We start from the raw sequence: 21272 nt of genomic DNA, 5'->3' as shown, positions 1-21272 counted from the left end.
ACTCCAGCAGTATGTGGATCGAGAACTACCAGAAGTACAGGCAGGATTTCAAAGAGGCAGAGGAAATAGAGATCAAATTGCCAACATACGCTGGATCATGGAGAAAGCTAGAGAGTTCCAGAAAAACATCTACTTCTGCTTCATTGACTATGCTAAAGCCTTTGATTGTGTGGATCATAACAAACTGTGGCAAGTCCTTAAAGAGATGGGAGTACCAAACCATCTTATTTGTCTCTTGAGAAACCTATATGCAGGCCAAGAAGCAACAGTGAGAACTGGACACGGAACCACTGATTGGTTCAAAATTGGGAAAGGAGTCCGGCAAGGCTGTATACTGTCACCTTGCCTATTTAACTTATATGCAGAGCACATCATGAGAAAGGCAGGGCTAGATGAATCAAAAGTTGGAATTAAGATTGCCGGAAGAAATATCAACAACCTAAGATATGCAGATGATACCACTCTAATGGCAGAAAGTGAAGAGGAACTGAAGAGTCTCTTGTTGTGAGTGAAGAAGGAGGGTGGAAAAGTTGGGTTGAAACTAAACATTAAGAAAACCAAGATCATGGCATCCGGCCCTCTCAATTCCTGGCAAATAGATGGGGCAGAAATGGAGGTAGAGACAGATTTTATTTTCCTGGGCTCCAAGATCACTGCAGATGGGGACTGTAGTCAAGAAATTAAAAGACGCTTGCTCCTCGGGAGGAAAGCCATGGCAAATCTAGACAGCACACTAAAAAGCAGAGACATCACCCTGTCAACAAAAGTGTGTATAGTCAAGGCCATGGTCTTCCCAGTTGCAATGTATGGCAGTGAAAGTTGGACCATAAGAAAGGCTGAGCGCCAAAGAATTGAGGCCTTTGAACTGTGGTGCTAGAGAAGACTCCTGCGAGTCCTTGGACTGCAAGGCGATCAAACTGGTCAGTCCTAGAGGAGATCAACCCTGACTGCTCTTTAGAAGGCCAGATCCTGAAGCTAAAACTCAAATACTTTGGCCACCTAATGAGAAGGAAGGACTCACTGGAGAAGAGCCTAATGCTGGGAAAGATTGAGGGCAAGAGAAGAAGGGGACGACAGAGAATGAGGTGGCTGGATGGAGTCACTGAAGCAGTAGGCGTGAGCTTAAATGGACTCCAGAAGATGGTAGAGGACAGGAAAGCCTGGAGGAACGTTGTCCATAGGGTCGCGATGGGTCGGACACGACTTCGCAATTAACAACAACAACAACAACAACAACATGAGCAAATAAAAACTGGACAGACAGGTAATCCTCGATTTATGACCACGATTGAGCCCAACATTTCCGTTGTTAAGTGAAACCTTTGTTAAGTGTGTTTTGCCCCATTTTATGGTTTTTCTTGCCACAGTTGTTAAGTGAAACACTGAAGTGGTTAAATTAGTAACACAGTTGGTCAAGTGAATCTGGCTTCCCCATTGACTTTGCTTGTTAGAAGTTCACAAAAGATGATCACGTGACCCCGGGACACTGCAGCTGTCATAAATATGAGTCGGTAGCCAAGCATCTGAATTTTGATCACGTGACCACGGGGATCCTGCAACAGTCGTAAGTGTGAAAAACAGACATGTCACTTTTTTCAATTCTGTTGTAACTTCAAATGGTCACTAAATGAACTGTTGTAAGTCGAGGACTACTTTTATATTATATAGAAAATAATAATTAACTGTTGAGTTAATTGGAGTTGGGTAACTATAACAAATTTAAATAAATAAAATAATGTCCTATGTCAAAAGATCAGTAAAAATGAAAGTCTATAATAAATTATCAATTTTTTCCCTCAAGATGAATACAGGGGAATTTTAAAAAAAATCAGTTGATCACATAGTGTTCTTATTGCTAATGTTACCTAAAGTAAAAATTGGCTTCTGCAAGAGAGGTGAGATGATTTGCTTGATCTATTGTACCAGAAAGTCTTTGGACTGAAGATCAATAGTGAAGATTGCATAAACTTTGTGAAGAAAAAAAAGCATTTTTATGGTAGCACCATGATCTCCCATTTGAAGCTCATTCAACCAAGAGTATATTAAGCATTGGCAAAAACAGCATGCAGGGGGGGGAATGAAGACAGACAAATGTTTAACAAAATATCTCTATAGATATAGCTATAAAGATCAGCAAGTGAGGAATTTTTTTTTATTTAAAAAGTTTTACAATACATTTTGACTTTAATCCCCCCCTCCCCCACCCCTATCTAGCCCTCCCTATCCCTCTCCCCCATTCCCTCCTCCCCCCCTACTTCCCAGAGCTAAATACAGGGTATAAAATCGAAAAACAAACGTAAGCACCCCTATGTTATCAACAATAAACTATTAATTCTATCTCCCTCTAGCTCATATAAAATGAATACAAACAATATTAATATTACAAGTAAAGTAAAAAAGAAAAAGAGGAAAACAGAAAAAGAGCTTTACTCAGAATAGATTTTCTTAATCCCAGTCCTTATTCATATTAATTTCAAAAAAAAAAAAGAAAAAAAAACTTTCACCTACTATTTGCATTCTCCCACCTTTCTCTAATTTCTAAACAAATTCTCAATTACGCGCCAAAAGCGCCTATCTCTGTTAACCTTAATAATCTCCAACCAAACTAAACTATGATCAAAAATAGTTCTTGCATATATCACGCCAAATGTCTCGCAGTGTTCAACACATACTTTTAGTCCATAACCCTAATATACTTTTCTAGCAAGCAAATAACATCAATCTTAAATTGTGTTAAATATTAAAAAAAAACTTTCTTTCTCCTCTATGATAAATTTAATCCATTGACATTCTAATTTAAAAATTTAATCACCAATCTTGACACTCCAAAGCTTTTGGAGCACGTCTGTCATGACCCCCAAAACTTCTTTGGACCACGCCCCTCCCACAGCTTCACTGTAAGTACGCTTTGGAGATTCCATAACTTTCTGCTGGTCTTGCTCTTGCTCTCGTCTCGCTCTTCTTAGGGTGGCACGCGTCATCCTCTGACCTCCTGCAGCAACCGATGAGACTGTAACTTGATCCCCTCCAACACCATTGTCCTCTGTCTGTCTATCTGCAACATCTTGAAGCTTTCCCTCGCCGTATCCCTTTACAGCTTCCAAAAATGATAGGGGGGTTGCTTTTAACACATTGCTATAAAAATCACGTGCCTGAGCCACAGTAACCAGACGATGTCTTTTACCTTCGTGTGTCACCACCAGTCCAACTGGAATCTCCCATCTAAACTTAATATCACATTTCTTAAGTTCCTGTACTAGAAATGCAAAATCTTTCCTTCTCCTTAGGATCTTCGGAGGAATCTATTTTAAAACCAAGACTTCTTGCTCAGCCACTACCAATTTAGTATCATAAGCAGCTTGAATGACTTCATCTCTAATTACTCTCTTTGTAAAATAGACCACCACATCTCTGGGTAACTTCCTCTGTCTTGCAATCCATGAATTTACACGAAAAATTTTGTCCATATTTCCCTCAATTTCAGATGCTGGCTGGCCCAGTACCCCTTCCAGAGCTTCAGAAATCAGCTGCTTTAAATCTTCTTTACAATTCTCCTTTAAACCCCTGATTCTAATAGCATACTGCATCTGATGGTACTGGACAAGGCTCAATTCTCCGTCCATTTTATCCCTTATATTTTCATTTTCTAATACCTTTGCTTCTAATATAGAGTTCTTTTGACTGAGATCCTCCACTTTTACATCCAGCTGTTGCACACATTCAGCTACAGATTCAATCATAGACAACATGTCCACCCTCATTGCTCTAAACTTCTCTTCCATCTTCTTCTCCAATTTCTCCATTTTCTCCTCCATTTTCTCCTCCAGCTTTTTCAACTTTTCATCCATCATGTCAGACATCAATTGTGAATGCTTTCCAAGAGCATCTTGTAAATCCTTAAGCGTCAATGCCGGAGGAGGTGCAGGAGGAAGCAAAGCTTGCAATGAGGTCTGTTGCACCAGGGAAGACCCTGCATTCCGAAGAGCTTTAGAAGTTTTAGCCGCCATCTTCCCCCACTTTCACTTATTGCGCACTTTCATTTAAAGCTATAAAATCCATTGAGCTAGAGAGTAAAGATAAGAGTCCACATCACCTTGACCTCCTGTACCGCTCTGCCTGCATCTTGATAATCAAAAGTATTTCCTTTTGGCAGGGGTGGTTGCTAACGCCTGGCTCTGCTCCAAAAATCCCGGAGCAGGGGCGCTGCGCAGCTCGGAGCAACCCAGGCTTCGGGGGGGCTCATCCTTCAGCCGCCCAAACTCTCAGCTCAGGCGGCCCCGGAGAGCTCAACCCCTACCTGGGGCCTCACCCCCTCCTCTTCTCCCGAGGAGGGGGCTTCAAATCCATCTAAACAGCTGATCGGCGCTGTTTACGATGGAAAAACACAGCTGCGGAGCGGGCAGCCCGAAAACGGCTGTCTTCGGCGTCGCGTCGCCACCGGAAGTCCAGCAAGTGAGGAATTTTGTAGGCCTAAGCCTTGCCTGAGTGTTTTAGGATGTCTGTTTTTCAAATGCATCAACATTTCTTGTTCTCTACTTTATCCCTGATGGGTCTAATACCAATCAACATTGGCCTTACAAATTGGAATTCTAACAATTTGGACCAATCTAGGTTATTCTTTCCCATCTTTTGGATTTGTACACTTTCACAAAATCATATGAGCCAAACTAAAATGTTCAGAGAACAATGAATACATCTAAATTGGATTAGCCATTTATGTATGTATCTATGGGGACAAAAGGTTTATTTTCACATATAACCACAGTGCTTCTTTATTCTGCCTTATATAAGCTTTTATTCAGGTAGTTACCTGGGTAGGGAAATTTATTGAGAATCGGACAGCTATGCCCAGTGGTGGGATTCAAATAATTCAACAACCGGTTCTTAGAACAGAGCCCTTTAAGAGCTTTTCCGCTCATCATTAGTTGCACTCTATATAGCTAGACAGGAAAAAGTTCCAGAGCAACAACCCCAGCTAATACTGTACTTGATGGCCTCTCCCCCTTTCCCGTATTCACCAATCAGAAAACTAGAGAGATGAAGCGTCTATTCCTGAAATTACCTCTGAGAAGCACCAGCTAGTTTTCGCCTGAGTGACCTTGTAATGACCCACTTCAGCTGTTCACCTAAGAATTTGAACTCTTGAGGCAATCACTGCTTTAAACAGGATTCTTCTGTTTGGGGATCAGTAACAGTGGAGGATCAAGGTGAGGTCTGAGGTAAAAGTTCGTTAACACCGTATAGTCACCCAAGCCGTAAAACCCCTCCCACCAAAGCCACTTGGGGATTTGAATTGTATCCAATCATCTGGCATCTCGGGGCAATCAGCCATTGCTCTTGGCACACAATTTACTGGCTTTGCTGGCATCCAGCTCGTTGCAATTGTCTTCGGAGAGCTATCATATCCCTCCCCATGGCAATCAGGAAAAGGAAACAGAACTGGCGAACAAATACAAACATGCAAGTAACGCTGGGCTCCCCCCAAGCCCAACAGAATGGCAGATCCCAAAGTTGGAGGGATAGAAGGAAGGTAAGTGTTTGGTTCTGATAGACGAGGACTCAGAGTGGTTTTTGCAATGAACGAGTTTATTGAATACACAACTGTCAACTGCCAACTGTCAAGTGTTGCAACCTTTTATAGTGGAACTGTTTGAACTGTAACCAATCAGAGGTGTTTATTCTCCCGCTTCTTGCTATCTGCAGCCAATGATTGCACCGGAATCTCCCGCTCAAACCTAGCTATGGTGCAGTCTGCAAGATCCCTTGCTTGCAACTATTTACATACACAACACCCCTTACCCCCCAGTTGTTGTTATTTCTGAACAAAATCCTTCAAGTATTTTGGTGGCCTATGGATTCTAGAAGGGTATCTATTGCCCCGACTGCTAAGGACACCCTTACCGGATTGTCTGCTTGGCTGATTGTCTCCATTGGACCTGTGCTCTTGGTTAACTGGCTCTGATGCTATCCTATTGCTGTTTTGTGGATTTGGTTGTGTTAGAAGATCATCTGTTCCTGGCCTACTCCGCAGGGGTATTTCCCAATCATGCTGACTAGATTGCTGTTGGAGGTTACCAGGGCCTGAGTTGTTGTGCAAATCAGCAACCCCACTATCTGGCAGGTTGTTATCGCTGAACCCGGAAGTAGTGTTCCCCACAAATATGCCTAGATCCCCTTCTTCTGGTGCGCACCCCCTATTTCTCTTCCTCAACTGGTCTATGTGTCTCTTGCAGATCCTATTCCCTTCCCCCTCAATAGTATATGACAGGGGCCCTAAAATTTCAGTAACCACCCCTGGAATCCATTTGTCCCCTGGTGCATAGTTCCTAGCCCAAATTAGATCCCCCACTTTAAATGTTCTATTAGGAATGTCCAGTTCAGCGCTTGCTGGAAGTCTGTCAGGGTGTAATCTGTCCAATTTGGTTGTTAGTCTTCTTCCCCACCTCATTTCAGCTGGACTTTTGCCCGTGGCAGTACATGGGGTCGTGTGTTGGGTCAGCAAGAACTCGGCCAGTCTTTGATGCCAGTCACCTCTGATGATCCTTTTTAAAGCGTCTTTCGTGGTCCTCACATTACGTTCTGCCAAGCCATTGGTGGATGGGTGGAAGGGTGCTGATGTCTTGTGCTTAATCGAGTTGGCCTTGAGGAAATCCTGGAATTCAACAGAGGTGAATTGTGGCCCGTTATCTGACACGATTACATCCGGTAACCCGTGAGTGGCAAAGAGGCCCCTTAATACCTGTATTGTTCTACCAGAAGTCGTAGAACTGACTGGTACTACCTCTAGCCATCTAGAGAAGCTGTCAACAACCACCAGAAATGTTAACCCCTGGAATGGTCCAGCGAAATCAATATGAATCCTGGACCAAGGATTTCTAGCTAACTCCCACTTATGCGTACGAATGTGTTGTTTTCTGGCCTAGAGCGTTGGCACAGATGGCAATTGGCAACGCATTCCTCAATGTTGTTGTCCAACCCAGGCCACCACAAGTGGCTCCTAGCCAACGCCTTCATGCGTACTATTCCTGGGTGGCCTTCATGTAATTCTAATAGAATGGCTGGCCTGTGAATTTCAGGAATAACCACACGGTTTCCCCACAGTAAACAACCCAAATGAACTGACAGTTCATCTTTCCTTCTGAAATATGGAATGTACTGGGCATCCGGATTGGCATTAGGCCACCCACTTAGAACCCAGGCCATTATTCTCTTTAAAGTAGGGTCAGTGTTTGTTGCCACAGCTATATCTTTAGCTGTTAAGGGCCAGTCTGGGATGTCCTGTAGGGACATGATTTGTCCCACAGGGGCAGGGTCATCCTCAGTGATGTTCAAGGGCAGCCTGCTCAGGGCGTCAGCATGACCCATGTCTTTGCCCGGTCTGTATTGAAGGGAAAATGAATATGCTGAGAGGAAAATGGACCACCTCAGCATTCGGGGTGACATGATTTGGGGAGTCTGTTTATCTGTGGTAACAGTCCCAACAGGGGTTTGTGGTCAGTCAGTATGGTAAAGTTCCTACCGTAAAGGTAGTCATGGAACTTCTTTACTCCTGCCACAATTGCCAATGCTTCCCTATCAATCTGCGCATAATTCCTCTCGGCTTTGGTTAGTGTCCGGGAGTAATATGCGATTGGTCTTTGTATCCCTTGGTTGTCTAAATGGCTGATCACGGCCCCCACACCATAAGGTGAAGCATCACACGCTAGGTAAATGGGTTTATTCTCTATAAAGTGGGTTACAGTTGATTGGCTGGAAAGAATGTCTTTTAACGTTTGAAAACTAACTCTATGTTTATTCTGCCACTGCCAAGGAGCCTTCTTATCTAAAAGTCTGTGGAGGGGTTCTGCAATGGCAGCCTTGTGAGGTACAAACGTATGGTAAAAATTTACCAAGCCAAGGAAAGCTTGTAGTTCAGCCTTGTTTCTTGGCTCAGGAGCCCATTTAATTGCCTTAATTTTGTCAGGGGTAGGGTGGATTCCATTCTTGTCTATCCTGAATCCCAAAAAATCAGTGGACTTAACCCCAATGGAACACTTTTCCTTTTTTAATTTCAATCCAGCCCTCCTAAATCTGCCCAGTACCTGTTCCAGCCGCTCTACTAACATTTCTTCATCTTTTCCAGCTATCAGGACATCATCAAAGTAAGGGCATACACCTGGTATGCCCTTTAAGGTCCTCTCCATCACTTCTTGGAAGATGCCTGGAGCTGCTGCAATACCAAATTGCAGTCTGTGGACCCGGAACGCCCCCTTGTGGGTAACAATCGTTTGTGCTTCTGCAGCCTCTTCAGAGACAGTCAATTGTAAGTACGCATGCGCCAAGTCTAACTTGGCAAACATGGCGCCGTCCTGGATCGTCGCGAGGACCTACTTCACCGTCGGGACCGGGTAAGCATGCTTTTTCATTCCAATGTTCAGGGTGGCCTTATAGTCAGCACAGATTCTCACATCCCCATTAGGTTTGAGGGGTGTGACAATCGGCGTTTCCCACAGGCCGCCCTCAACAGGTTCTAGGACCCCTTGGCCTACTAGCCTGTCGAGCTCGGCCTCGATTTTTCCCTTTAGGGCGAAAGGCACCCTTCGGGCCTTAAGCCTGATAGGTTTCACTGAGGGGTCTAAGTTAAATTTAATCGGGGGCCCTTTGTATTTACCAAGAGACCCATCGAATACGTCTGAAAATTCATTGCAGACTGATTCGAGGGTCTTATTTGTAATTACTGAATTTATTCCCCCTACCCAAATGCCCAGGGCTGGGAACCAGTTAAGGCCAATTAGGCTAGTCCTATGCCCCTCAGTAACTATTAAATCTAAGACCCCTTTAAAGCCTTTAAATTTTACTCTAAGGCTAACCTTCCCTTTTATTTTTATGGGGCTTTTTTGAAAGTCTGTTAACTGAATTTTTGTGGAACTAAGTGGAATTTTTCTTCCACTTAATTGTTCAATCCTCTCCAGGGTTTCACTGGAGATTATTGACACTGAAGCCCCTGAATCTATTTCCATTCTGCAAGGAACCCCTTGCAGATGGACTATGATTTTTAATTTTCCTTCTGGAAAATTGCTGTTTTTCCCTTTTCCCCGGCGGTAGACACGCGCCACCTCCCCTAGGTTTGGAATTTTAACCCGGGGACTAGGGGTCTCTTTGCCACTAACATAAGGGGTTACCCTACCTTCGGGCCACACATCGACTTCGTGAAGGCGGTTGTCCCGAGCGCGGCTCCTACAGATGGCCTGGATGTGGCCCGTCTTCCCGCACGCCCTGCACTTTGCATTTCGGAATCGGCAAGATGCACGGGGATGGTTGCCTCCGCAGCTGCCGCACCGGTTTTGGCTGTCGTTGTCTCTCGGTCTGGTTGCGGTGTCCCTCCATGGTCGTTGTGCCGCGGTCGCCTGTCTTTGCGGAGTTGCGGGTTGTTGTCGGCGGTTAGGATCAGGCCCCTCACTTCTGGGCGATCTTGGCGCCAATTTTCCGAATCGCCTCGAGACTTCGGCGATGTCGTCTTCCCACTGCTGGTCCACCTCCCCGCAGTCCACATAGCCCTCTTGGTTGATCTCGGACGCCGCTGCCATGCTACTGCGGGGGGGGTCGCGATACCCGGTAGACTCGTACGTTAGGAGTTCGTCTATCACCTCCTGCAGATCACCGGTGGGTTTGGCGATTATCCTGTTTTGTAGCTGCTCGTCACGCAAGCCCAGTACGACTCGGTCCCGAATTCTTATCTCTAAGTTATCGTATTTACACCGTACTGCGGCTTCCCTGACGGCAGCGACAAATTTTTGAATGGATTCCCCCGGTCTCTGGTTCCTTTTCTCAAAGATGCGGCGCCAAAAGAGCTCAGATCTCCTGGGAGTAAAGTGGACCTTTAGTTTGGCTAAAAGGTCGGCATAAGGCACGCTAGAGACTGGTTGCGGTTGACACAGTCCGACAGCGATTCTGTAGACCGGTGTGCCACAAATCGTCAATAATGCTGCCGCCTTTTTCCGGTCATCTGTGATTCCGTTCACTAGCAGGAACCCTTCCACTTGACCGATGTATTCTTCCCAATCCTCGGGGAAGTTTGGGTCGAATTCCTTCAAGGACCCTATTTGCGCCATTCGGAGAATTTTTTTATTTCACCGCGGCCGCCGGTTGACTGTGACTCGTTTTTGAATTTGCCGCCTTTGCGCAACAATTCGCCGATTCTCTGGTCTTCTGTCTATCCCACCTTCGTCGCCAATTGTTTGGTTCTGATAGACGAGGACTCAGAGTGGTTTTTGCAATGAACGAGTTTATTGAATACACAACTGTCAACTGCCAACTGTCAAGTGTTGCAACCTTTTATAGTGGAACTGTTTGAACTGTAACCAATCAGAGGTGTTTATTCTCCCGCTTCTTGCTATCTGCAGCCAATGATTGCACCGGAATCTCCCGCTCAAACCTAGCTATGGTGCAGTCTGCAAGATCCCTTGCTTGCAACTATTTACATACACAACAGTAAGTAAAATAGGGAACCGTTTGGGACCTGACAGACATGATCAAAGGCGCCGCATCTGCATTTGGACTTTTGGGGAGGATTTTTTTCCCCACCTGGAAGGAAGTTGAACGAAAACCATGTTCTGGAAAACACAGATTTATCATAACCAGTTTGCCGAACTCAACAAAAAAATTAGGTATCAGTTCTGCTGAATCGGTGCAAACTGGCTGAATCGCACCACTGGCTATGCCATAAGAACCAGGTCATTTCTGGCACTGCAATTGTATGAAAAAGGATGAGATCTAGTAACAACAGAAGTGTTGGTTTCTCTTTCTTTTTTTAAACAAGTTTTATTAATTTTCTAATTTTACATCCAAATATTTATGAAGCAATGTGGTAATTGGATAGTCAAAAGTCCAATAACAGAATCTTTTTGTACCTAGCTCAGGTTACATCAACAAAAGTTCCCTCTCCAATTCCCTTAGTTACAATATCATAATTTTTATCTTTATCTTTATTAGACTTATATACCGCCCTTCTCCCGTAGGACTCAGGGCGGTTCACAAAGTTTTTAAAATAACAATACAAAAATTACAAAAATTAAGAACAGTTAAAATGATTACATTTAGACCTTGAATAAATATAAAACCCCAATTAAAATCCAATTAAAACCCCAATTAATACTCTCAGTCCAGGCCAGAAAACTCAAAGAGCCAAGTCTTCAGGTCCCGGCGGAATGAGCTAAGGTCAGGGGCAGTCCTAAGCTCTACGGGCAGCTGGTTCCAAAGGGCAGGCGCACCCACAGAGAAGGCCCTCCCCCTGGGTATTAATCAAATTAATGTATTTCTAGTTGTGACACAATCATTGAAGCAATTATCAATATATTTTCACTTATACTTATCCAAGTCCTCTTTTTAAATTTTACCTAATTTCAATTACAGTGCTCCGAATTAGCCTTTAGTGTCTAGAAGACTTAATTTTCAGGTAACCAAAATTTCCCCTATTTCATTATATAGTAATTATTATATCTGAAATACATACATTGTTCGTTTAGGTGCATTCTTATTTTATTTCACAAATATATTCTGTTTATCATCTTGGTAGCTCATCAATTATTAAAAAAGTATCTTTTGTTGTATCATTCCAAGTTCTGTAATATAATTCAAAATTATGTTCTAGTAGCTAATTTTCATTCCCTTGGAAATCTAGATCCTAAATATAAAATCAGTTTATATCTTTTAAAGATTCCCCTAGCCCATTAAAAGAAATTTTAAGCTCTATCATTACAAATCCCAACAGAAAGAAAAAACCCATTTTTTAAATTTGACTCTAGCTTTCTTTTTGTGCCAAGCAGGCTTCCATATCAGTGCCTTTAGGTTCTCAAGTGCGTCTCCCTTCATTCCTATATACGTTGTTTGAGTCCAGGGAAGCCATCCAGTTGTCAGTTTTTCAAAGGGACTGACCCCTTTATAATCATTGAATTGTTGCTGTAATAGTTCAAATCCCCATGTTTGGTGTAGTATAGTTGTCATTAGTTCAGTCTTGTCTTCTTCTTCTTCCAGTCCCATCTGTCCAGTGTTATAGTTATTGTTTGGTTGGCTAGATTCCCAGTGTGCTGTATTTGAAGGTCTTTAGCATCCTCCATCTTAGTGTTGCTTTCTTCAGCTTCTGTTGTTTTTTGGATTGTAGATTTTATAGTTGGAATCCAGGTTTGGGCATCAAAGGTCTCCGTAGATTGTAGTTGTTCTTTGAAGTCCCCTGTTTTGATGTTAATTTCCTCCTCTTCTGTTGCTTTTTGGATTGTCAATTCATCAATTGAAATCAAAGCTTCATTTGATAAGTTTAAGCTGTCATATTTATCTTTCAGTCTGGCTTTCATCAGCTCAGTCATTGCCAGGATTGTTCAATAATAAGTCTATAATCAAGTTGTGGATAATATTCCATTTCTTTGGTGTTTACAGATAGGTCTTTAGTGGAGGCTTTTTTTTGATAAAGGTCAGTAAATGTCCACCTCCACTATTCCTAAAGGTTTTCAGTGCCAGGTGTTCCAAATTCTTATCTTTAAAGATAATGTCAAGGACAAGTCTGAGTTACGGCCAGATCTCACAATAAAGAAAAGGTTACTTGCTATACCAGGCTTCGCCACAAGATGTCCTCAATAGCATGTAAAATCTTTTTCGAGACTCATATAGAGCTTTTATCCAGTTTATCCGTTTCCCCCCTTCTTTCACAGCTTAAAAAGTAAATAGATTAATAGGCCCCCATAGAAATAAGAACTTTTAAATAGCCCAAATATTCCAAAAGTACAAGTAAGGTTGTTTAGTTATTTAGCTTAGTTATTTCCATTTCTTTTAAGGCATTGAAGTTTTAGTTCCCCAAGTAGGCAGTCACCGCTCTTCCAAGAAAGGGGGAGAAAATTTTCAGAAGAGTCCCACAGGAAAATAATTAGGGAGGTAAGAAAGGTAAGATCTCACCCAAGTCCTCCATGTTGCTTCATTGTGCTTGATGGTAATTTTGGCTTTCGGCAGGGAACAGCTTAATGATCAGCCATGTTGATGGTGGATCTTTTCTTCATTGGCCCAGAGGAGCTGCTCCAGATCAAATGGAGGGCTGCCACCCTTCCGCAATCAGTAGGAGGGCCTTGTCACGGTTGTCACCCCTCCAGGGCAACTTTTGACCCTTTTCAAGGTCCCCCAACAAAGGAAAACTGGACAGCAGGGAAACCCCTGGTTTCTCTTTCCAGGTACCTACAACTGAGTGGTCAATCTACTTATGTGCTGTCTTTTAAGCATATTTTCTTTTATTTCCGCAGATTCCATTATTTTCCTGATCACCTCTTCTTCTGGAGGAGCTTTCAGTGCCTTCCAGTTTTGTGCAAACACAATACTAGCTGCAGTGGTTATATAAATAATCAAATATGTGTTCTCTTTGCTATATTTCTCTGGTAAAATACCCAACAGGAATATTTCTGGTCTTAATTCTATATGTTGTTGTATCATCTTTTCTATCCATGATTTGATTATGTTCCAATAGGTTTTAGCTTCTGCACACGTCCACCACATATGATAGAATGAGCCTGGTATTTGATGGCATTTCCAACATTTCATAGATCTGTCCTTAAACATTTTAGCTAGTCTTTCTGGAGACATATGCCATCTGTAGAACATCTTGTACATATTTTCTTTATACGCTGTCGCCATTGTCAGTTTATAGTTTCTTTCCCACAATTGCTGCCATCTATCTAATTCAATCGTATATCCAAAATTTCTTGACCATTTTATCATTGACTCCTTAACTTGCTCCTGCTCTAATTCCCTATATAATAAGTAGCTATATATTTTTTAATCCATTTTTCTTCAGTTCCCATAAGTATTTCATCTAACTCTGTTCTCCCCAAATTAAAACCATCTATTTTAGCATCTTTTTCATATCTAGATTGTATTTGCGTTCTCATGTACCAATCCATCTTTAGTCCTTGTTCCTCTAATTGTTGTTTGGTTTTCAGCTTCCCCGTGTCTGTTAGTAGGTCTTTATATCTTATAATGTTTCCCATGTTAAACATATTGGGGTGTATTAACGCTTCCATCGTTGAGAGCCAATCTGGAATCCTCAAGTAATGCTTCCTTTTTATTTTCTCCCAAACCATCAATAAAGAATTCCTGATATGATGTCTCTGGAAATAGCTGTGTATTCTATTTTTCCCATAGCATATGAATGCATGCCATCCCAACTGTAAATCATGTCCCTCTAATGTCAATAATCTAGTATTCCTCAGTAAAATCCATTCTCTCATCCATGACATTACTGCAGCCTGGTAATATAATTCCCAATTAGGTAAGCTAAACCCACCTCTGAGTCTTGCAACCTGTAACATTTTTAAATTAATCCTTGCCTTTTTCCCCTGCCAAATATATTTCAAAATTATTTTATTTAGCCCCTCAAAATTTTTCTTTTCCAATCTTATTGGTATTGTTGAAAACAAAAACAACAATCGTGGTAATATATTCACTTTGATTATTGCAATCCTGCCCATTAATGATAGTTGTACCTTTTTCCATTTATCCAAATCTACTTCGATTTGTCTTTTCAATTTGTAATAGTTATCTTTTTTAATTGTTGTACATGTTGCTGTCAGGTGAATCCCCAGATATTTTACCTTCTTTACAATCTGTATCTCTAACTTTCCCACCAATTCTTTTTTTTGTTTTTCAGTAATATTTTTCACTAACATTTTTGTTTTATCTTCATTAATCTTCAAACCTGCTACCTCACCATATTTTTCCTATTTGCTCTATTAATACAGGTCCTGTCTCTAGTGGCTCCTCCAAGATAAATAATAAATAATCTGCAAAAGCTTGTAGCTTGTATTCTTCTCTCTTAACTTTCATACCTTTATATCCTTATTTTGTCTTATAGTTCTATTTAGTATCTCTAGTGTCAATACAAACAATAATGGGGATAAAGGGCATCCCTGCCTTGTTCCCTTCATAATGTTAATCTTTTCAGTCATATTTCCATTAATCATTATTTTGGCTATTTTCTTATTGTAAATTGCTTTAATTACATTTATAAATTTCTCCCCAAAATCCATAATCTGTAGTTGTATTATCATGAATTGCCAATTCACATTGTCGAATCCTTTCTGTGCATCCCAAAACATCAATGCCATCTGTTTTTCGGGATGTGTTTCATAATATTCTAATGTGTTTAATATAATCCCCATATTGTCTCTAATCTGTCTTTTGGGCAGGAACCCATTTTGATCCATATGTATAAATTCATTTAGGAACTTTTTAAGCCCTCCACTAATTTAGATGGAAGAAAAATGAGGACATAAGGATATTATCATACCTAATATAGACATTGAAAATCTAAGGAGAGGAGCTGCTCAGACATCATCCCTGAATTGTATCGGAAGAGGAATGGGAGGGAAGAAAGGAGAGGAGAGAGGGAAGAGAGTAGAGGAGGGGGAAGAAAGTAAGAAGGTTGGAGGGAAAGAGGAGGACAAGTGAGGGGAAATGGGAGGGGAGGTATCAGGGCAACGTTTCAACGAAATCTCATCCATCATCCTCAGGCTGGTGACTTAAGCTTCCTTCTTCCAGGAGAAGTGTGTGATAGTGGCTGTTTTTTCTTTTTCTTTTTCTTTTTTTAAACTGCCAGAGGGGGTGTGTTCTGTGGGTGGAGGCTTGGCTGTGTTCACAGCCAAGCCTCCACCCACAGAACACAACCCCTCTGGCAGTTTAAAAAAGAAAAAGAGCCACTATCACACACTTCTCCCAGAAGAAGGAAGCTGAAGTCACCAGCCTGAGGATGACGGATGAGATTTCGTCGAAATGTTGCCCTGATACCTCCAATTTTAAGTGGGGAAAAACCCGAATGACCAAAGATCTACATACAAACACCCACGAAAACCTCAGAAAACACACACACACACACACACACACACACACACACACACACACACACACATATATATATATATATATATATATATATATATATATATATATATATATATATATATATATATATATATATATATATATATAGGTAAAGGTTCCCCCACACATGCGTGCTAGTCGTTTCCAACTCTAGGGGCTGGTGCTCATCTCCGTTTCAAAGCCGAAGAGCCAGCGCTTGTCCGAGGACGTCTCCGTGGTCATGTGGCCGGCATGACTAGACACCAAAGGCACACGGAACGCTGTTACCTTCCCACCGTAGTGGTCCCTATTTTTCTACTTGCATTTTTACATGCTTTTGAACTGCTAGGTTGGCAGAAGCTGGGACAAGTAACAGGCACTCACTCTGTTATGTGGCACATCTACCTATGTGCAGGATTTTGCAGCTTATGGAGCAAGGACTGGTGTATTTTGCTCCATCGTAAGTGTGATTAGCTGAGCATGGGAATTTGTAGCTGGTATCCTGTGGCTTAAATCAGCAAGAAACTAAAAATCCACAGAGGGATTGAAGGCAATGGACTTGGAGCTTTCCTCCTTCCAGGATTTTGATCAGAATACCTTGCCTTCCACTAAGAGAAGAGACATTTGTCCTTATCAGTGTCATTGCCTAGCACTGATGATGTTACCTAGTCAGGTAATGAAATGTTTGCAAGAAAACAACTAAGCTCAGAGAGCACCAAGGACTCCACAGTTCAACCCTGAGCTATAAATACTCTCTTCTATTGGTGCCACATATGGGCATCAAGTGCTTCAGACAGCACACAAATGGGAGAAATTTGCCTGTACGTAATCCTCAGCTAGCACTGCTGATGTTACCTAGTCAGGTAATGAAGCATCTGCAAGAAAACAAGCAAGTTCAGAGAGCACCAAGGACCCCTCACATTTGTCTTTACCAGCTGAGAGAGACAGAAGCACAATCTGGTTGGAAAATCAAGGATTAAAGCTGAAAGTTGAAGGAGAGTTGTGTCTCACCTTACACACCAAACAAGGAAAGATCCAATTTTGTCATTATTTAGAAGAAAGCAACATAGCACTCAAGGGAGAGTGAAAACCTTCACATGTATTTGGGGGGTGGGGGAGAGAAGTTCTTTCTCATAATGTTCACAAGAAAAATTAATATCTACGTGGCAAAATATGGTGTTCAACAACATTAAACTGCTTGACCTTCTAATGCTCCCTGGAGTCCAACTGGTAATTTTCCACTGTCAGTGTTAGTGTTGTGTGAATAACTGTGAAATAAGCTATTATTTGTACATCTTTTCTATGGTGCCAAAGGTGAGTGACACCATTATAAATATCAAATTGGAAATGTAAGCAAAACATACCTTTAAGCATCACTTTCAAAAGCAGAGAATAAGACTTCTCGAATACAAGAGGATGTGCCTGAAAGGATCTTGCATTCAAAAACCAAATTGTCAAGGTACACTTCATAAAAATTAATTGAACAGAAGCAAATGTTTATAGTGCTATTATATAATAGCATCGCACTAGGTTATGGGCTATTGTATTGTGCACATGTTTTAGTACAGCACAATAAAAGGGCAGGAAAAATGGATGTGTTTCATATTTTTCAAGTCAGGATCTCTGCCCAGGAGTGACATGGAGCATTTCAACATCATTCTAAGTCAGGAAATATCATTAGCTGCTAGATCTCTGAAGATCTGCAAGAGGAATAATGAAAAAGTATTACATTGCTATAAATTAAGCATTTTCCAATTAAGTGCCCTCAAGGTGTGGTGGGACTACAGTTCCCAGGATTCCCATCCTAGCTGAGAGTTTGGGAATTTGCCTTCCCAGTACATTTGGGAGCATAGAATTGGGGGACAATTGTAGAACCACACGTAGTCCTCAGTGATAACCACAATTGAGCCCAAAATTTATGTTGCTAAGTGAGATATTTGTTAAGTGTGTTTTGCCCCATTTTATGACCTTTCTTTTGACTGATTGCAGTTGTTAAGTTAATAACATGGTTGTTAAGTGCATCCGGCTTCCCCATTAACTTTGCTCTTCAGTAGATCTCAAAAGCTGAGCATGTGTCCCTGGGACACTGAACCATCATAAATATGAATCAGTTGCCAAGCATCTGAATTTTGATCACATGATCATGGGGCTGCTGCAACAGTTGTAAGTGTGAAAAATGGTCATAAGTCACTTTTTTCAGTGCTTTTGTAATTTTTAATGGTCACTAAACAAACTGTTGTAAGTCAAGGACTACCTTTTTGCATGGACTACAGCAGACAGAGATATGGGGAAGTCAGTAGATGTCAAATGAGATAGTACTACAAAAATAACGAAATGGTTTTGTCTTAAGGGGAAAGACCAGCTCAGATCTTTACCTCTCTCCCCAGAGGTCAGGTGAAACAAGAGAATAATCATTAGACCACAGTATTGCTAATTATTGCCTATTTGGGACAGCTGCCGGGCTACTGGTAATTTGGAAACAGATGTGATCAGAAATAAAAGTGGTTTGCCTGTAAGAATTAAGGAACAATATCAGTGGGAATCAAGAACCAGGAGGCCCTTTAATACAAGAGAGTCCATCTTCTTGTGGAGAGCTGTGGTGGTGCAGTGATTAGAATGTGGTATTGCAGGCAAACTCTGCCCATTGCCAGCAGTCCAATCCACACTGGCTCAAAGTTGACTCAGCCTTCCATCCTTGCAAGGTCAGTAAAATGAGGAGCCAGATTGTTGGGGGGCAATGTGCTGACTCTGTAAACTGCTGTAAAGCACCATGAAGCAGTATACAAGTTTAAGTGTTATTGCTATTGCTTGTGCATTATGACTGGTTGTAGTTGGGCTACTGTTCTGTACCAGCCTGCTACCGGCCCTGCAGAAAAGGCAGGGACAACCCCTTTTACAAGAAGGCAAGAGGCTGGAACTAAGCCTGCCAAATTTATGGATACAAAAGCAAACAGAACAAGACACGAACCATGAAACAGGTTCAAGCGGTTGCCTTCAGCAAACCAGCCCTCCCACGCATTCCCCTTTTATACAGTTCAGGGCGTGGCTTCTCTCTGCCTCCTTCCGAGGTGCCCCATTGCCTTCCTCTGTTTACTCCTGATTGACTGCCTCCTGCGTCAGGCGTCCTTGAACAGGGCCAGCTGTGGGTCATCTTCATCCACGCTGTCAGGCTCACACAGCTGGGTCTGCGTCGTGACCAGGTGGGAGGGGCCTGGCTGAGGGCTCTCATCAGCAAGCTCTCCAACCCCCTCAGCAAGCTCTTCAACACCCCCCTCCTCCTCTGAGTCGTCCGACCCAACTGCCGAACCCACAGGCTGACCCTGAATCACAACAACTACTGACTCTGCAGGTCTTTCTGGTACTGAGCTTTTAAACTACAAAAAGAACTAAGGGCTAAACAACCTAGTGCTCTGTCTGTCATAGGTACACAGGGTGCCTCTGTGTATAACTGAAGGGAAACACACACCCCATGGGCTTACAAACATATTGTAAATTTAGCTTCACCCCCTTTGGTTCTTCTTTCTATTTGGGGGCTTCCTAAAGGAACTGGGGAAGACAGAGAGCGGGAAGAGGTCTACAAGTCTTTAAAGAGAGATAGAAGATGCTTTTTTAAAATTATTCTATCATGATGGTTCTTTGCTATTTTTGCATTTCCTTCCTGAAATTGTATATAGCAATAGAAATCAAATTGGTTCTTTTGTCAGATATACTCTTTTTGCCGATGTTCAATGCTGAATGGATTTGTTAAAATGCAGTGGGATCATTTCTTTGCATTATGTTGAAACAATATTGCATAAAAATCATTTTACTCTCAGAAATCTCTGTGTCTCTTTCTCTCTCTCTCATAGTTGCTGGATATTGCTTTTTAGATACCAGTTTAAATTGGGGAAAGCTGATTATTCTCCAGTTAGGATGAGCAAGAAATTCTATCCTTTGGGGCTAAATATTTCCGTAGTGAAAGAAAAGAAGTTTTTCTATAAAATATAGGATAAACATAGAAATACAACAAGATATTTAATGATTTTTTGACAACTTCATGATTGCACAGTAATCTTTAGGAAGGAAAGTGAAAGGATTGCCTTATTGGATGTATGAAACTGTTTAGCTATAGAAAGTCCTGCCTCTTAGATGAAGTATGTTTGAAAAGACAGATTTTGGAACTTATATTAATAAATAAGGAGTTTTTTGAATGACTTTTTTCAAGTAAATTTTCCATCCCTTTTAGACTGTTCATAGTAAATTTAATGGGATTATTTGTTATTTACCTTTTAAACAATTTCACATTTGTGAAGTGCGCAATACCAGCTCCAAGGTTGCCTGCATTAAATGGCTACTTTCTTATATCTAAAAAAATAACAGAAGCTGGTAGATTTACCTTTTACAAATGGCTAGTCACTATTATCAATCCAGTTCTTCTGAAGGGCACAAGTCTAAAATAGCCCAGAGCTGGAATTGTGGATGAATCATGACTGAAGACAACTCCAAACTGTGAAGACAAAAACTTTTACAAAGAACAAAGGACAGATGAATGGATAAGTTCTTTGGAATCTCTTTCAGAGACAGGAGAAAAATGGGAGATTGCCCATAAATGCTCTGAGTGGCAGTTCTTCACGAGGGGACGGTAAAACAGTGGAGGGGACGGTAAAACAGTGGATTCCCACCGTTTTGAGTGCCAGTTGCTGTGGAGACACATCTTTGCTCTTAGCAACAGCAGAGCCTTCCACAAGGACACTAAGCCAGCTCAACTCACTTTCTGATCACATCTGGGAATGTTCAATTTAACCACTCTACGGATGTGAGAGACCTTCAAAAGGATGAACTTAATTTGACACATGCTCAGGTTTACCTTCTTCTGATTCTAATTAGTAACTAATTCTTTGGATTTAAACAATTTTAAACAGAAAGTTAAGGGTTTAAATTAATACACAAGCGGCAAGAAGCAAAAAAAAATAATGGTTTAAATAGACTGGGAGATAAAAGAGATTTGCAATATTGGCTATTTTTCTTGTAAGATTTTAAAAACAAGTATAAAATTAAATAATATACTTATGGTAAATTGCCGAAAAGCAACTAAACTCATATTTGTAACTGAGGCATGACGAAGATTGCGAATGGACACTTAAGATAACAAAAGGGCCAGGCAGAAAGGAGTTAAAATGGCTTAAGCTGGTTTTAACTTTTGTTTGTCTCAAAGAATTGTTTGAAAAATGGACTGAAATATTGGCTAATATCTCAGAAATTACATAGATTTCAATGGATAAGCATGGAACAATGTAGAGATTCTCAGTCATTCAGGTCATAGTTGTCTCAAAGGTATTTTTTTCTTCAAAAAGAAACCAGACTGTTTTTTTCCCTTGAGGAAGAAGAAGAAAATGTTTCGTTTCTCATCCAAGAAACCTTAT

General features: G+C 41.4%; 1 long non-coding RNA gene across 1 annotated transcript in view; it reads left to right on the top strand.

Annotated features, from left to right (window-relative positions):
• Positions 1–20586, top strand: part of LOC308660597 — a 31919-nt gene extending 11333 nt beyond the window's left edge. The window contains exon 3 of the long non-coding RNA XR_014024755.1: positions 20428–20586. This is a non-coding gene — a long non-coding RNA (uncharacterized lncRNA). The remainder of the gene's footprint in view (positions 1–20427) is intronic.
• Positions 20587–21272: the final 686 nt, after the last annotated feature.

The sequence above is a fragment of the Vipera berus genome (assembly GCF_964194415.1).
Source record: "Vipera berus genome assembly, chromosome: 1".
NCBI lineage: Eukaryota > Metazoa > Chordata > Lepidosauria > Squamata > Viperidae > Vipera > Vipera berus.
This window is presented reverse-complemented; position numbering and strand designations above follow the sequence as displayed.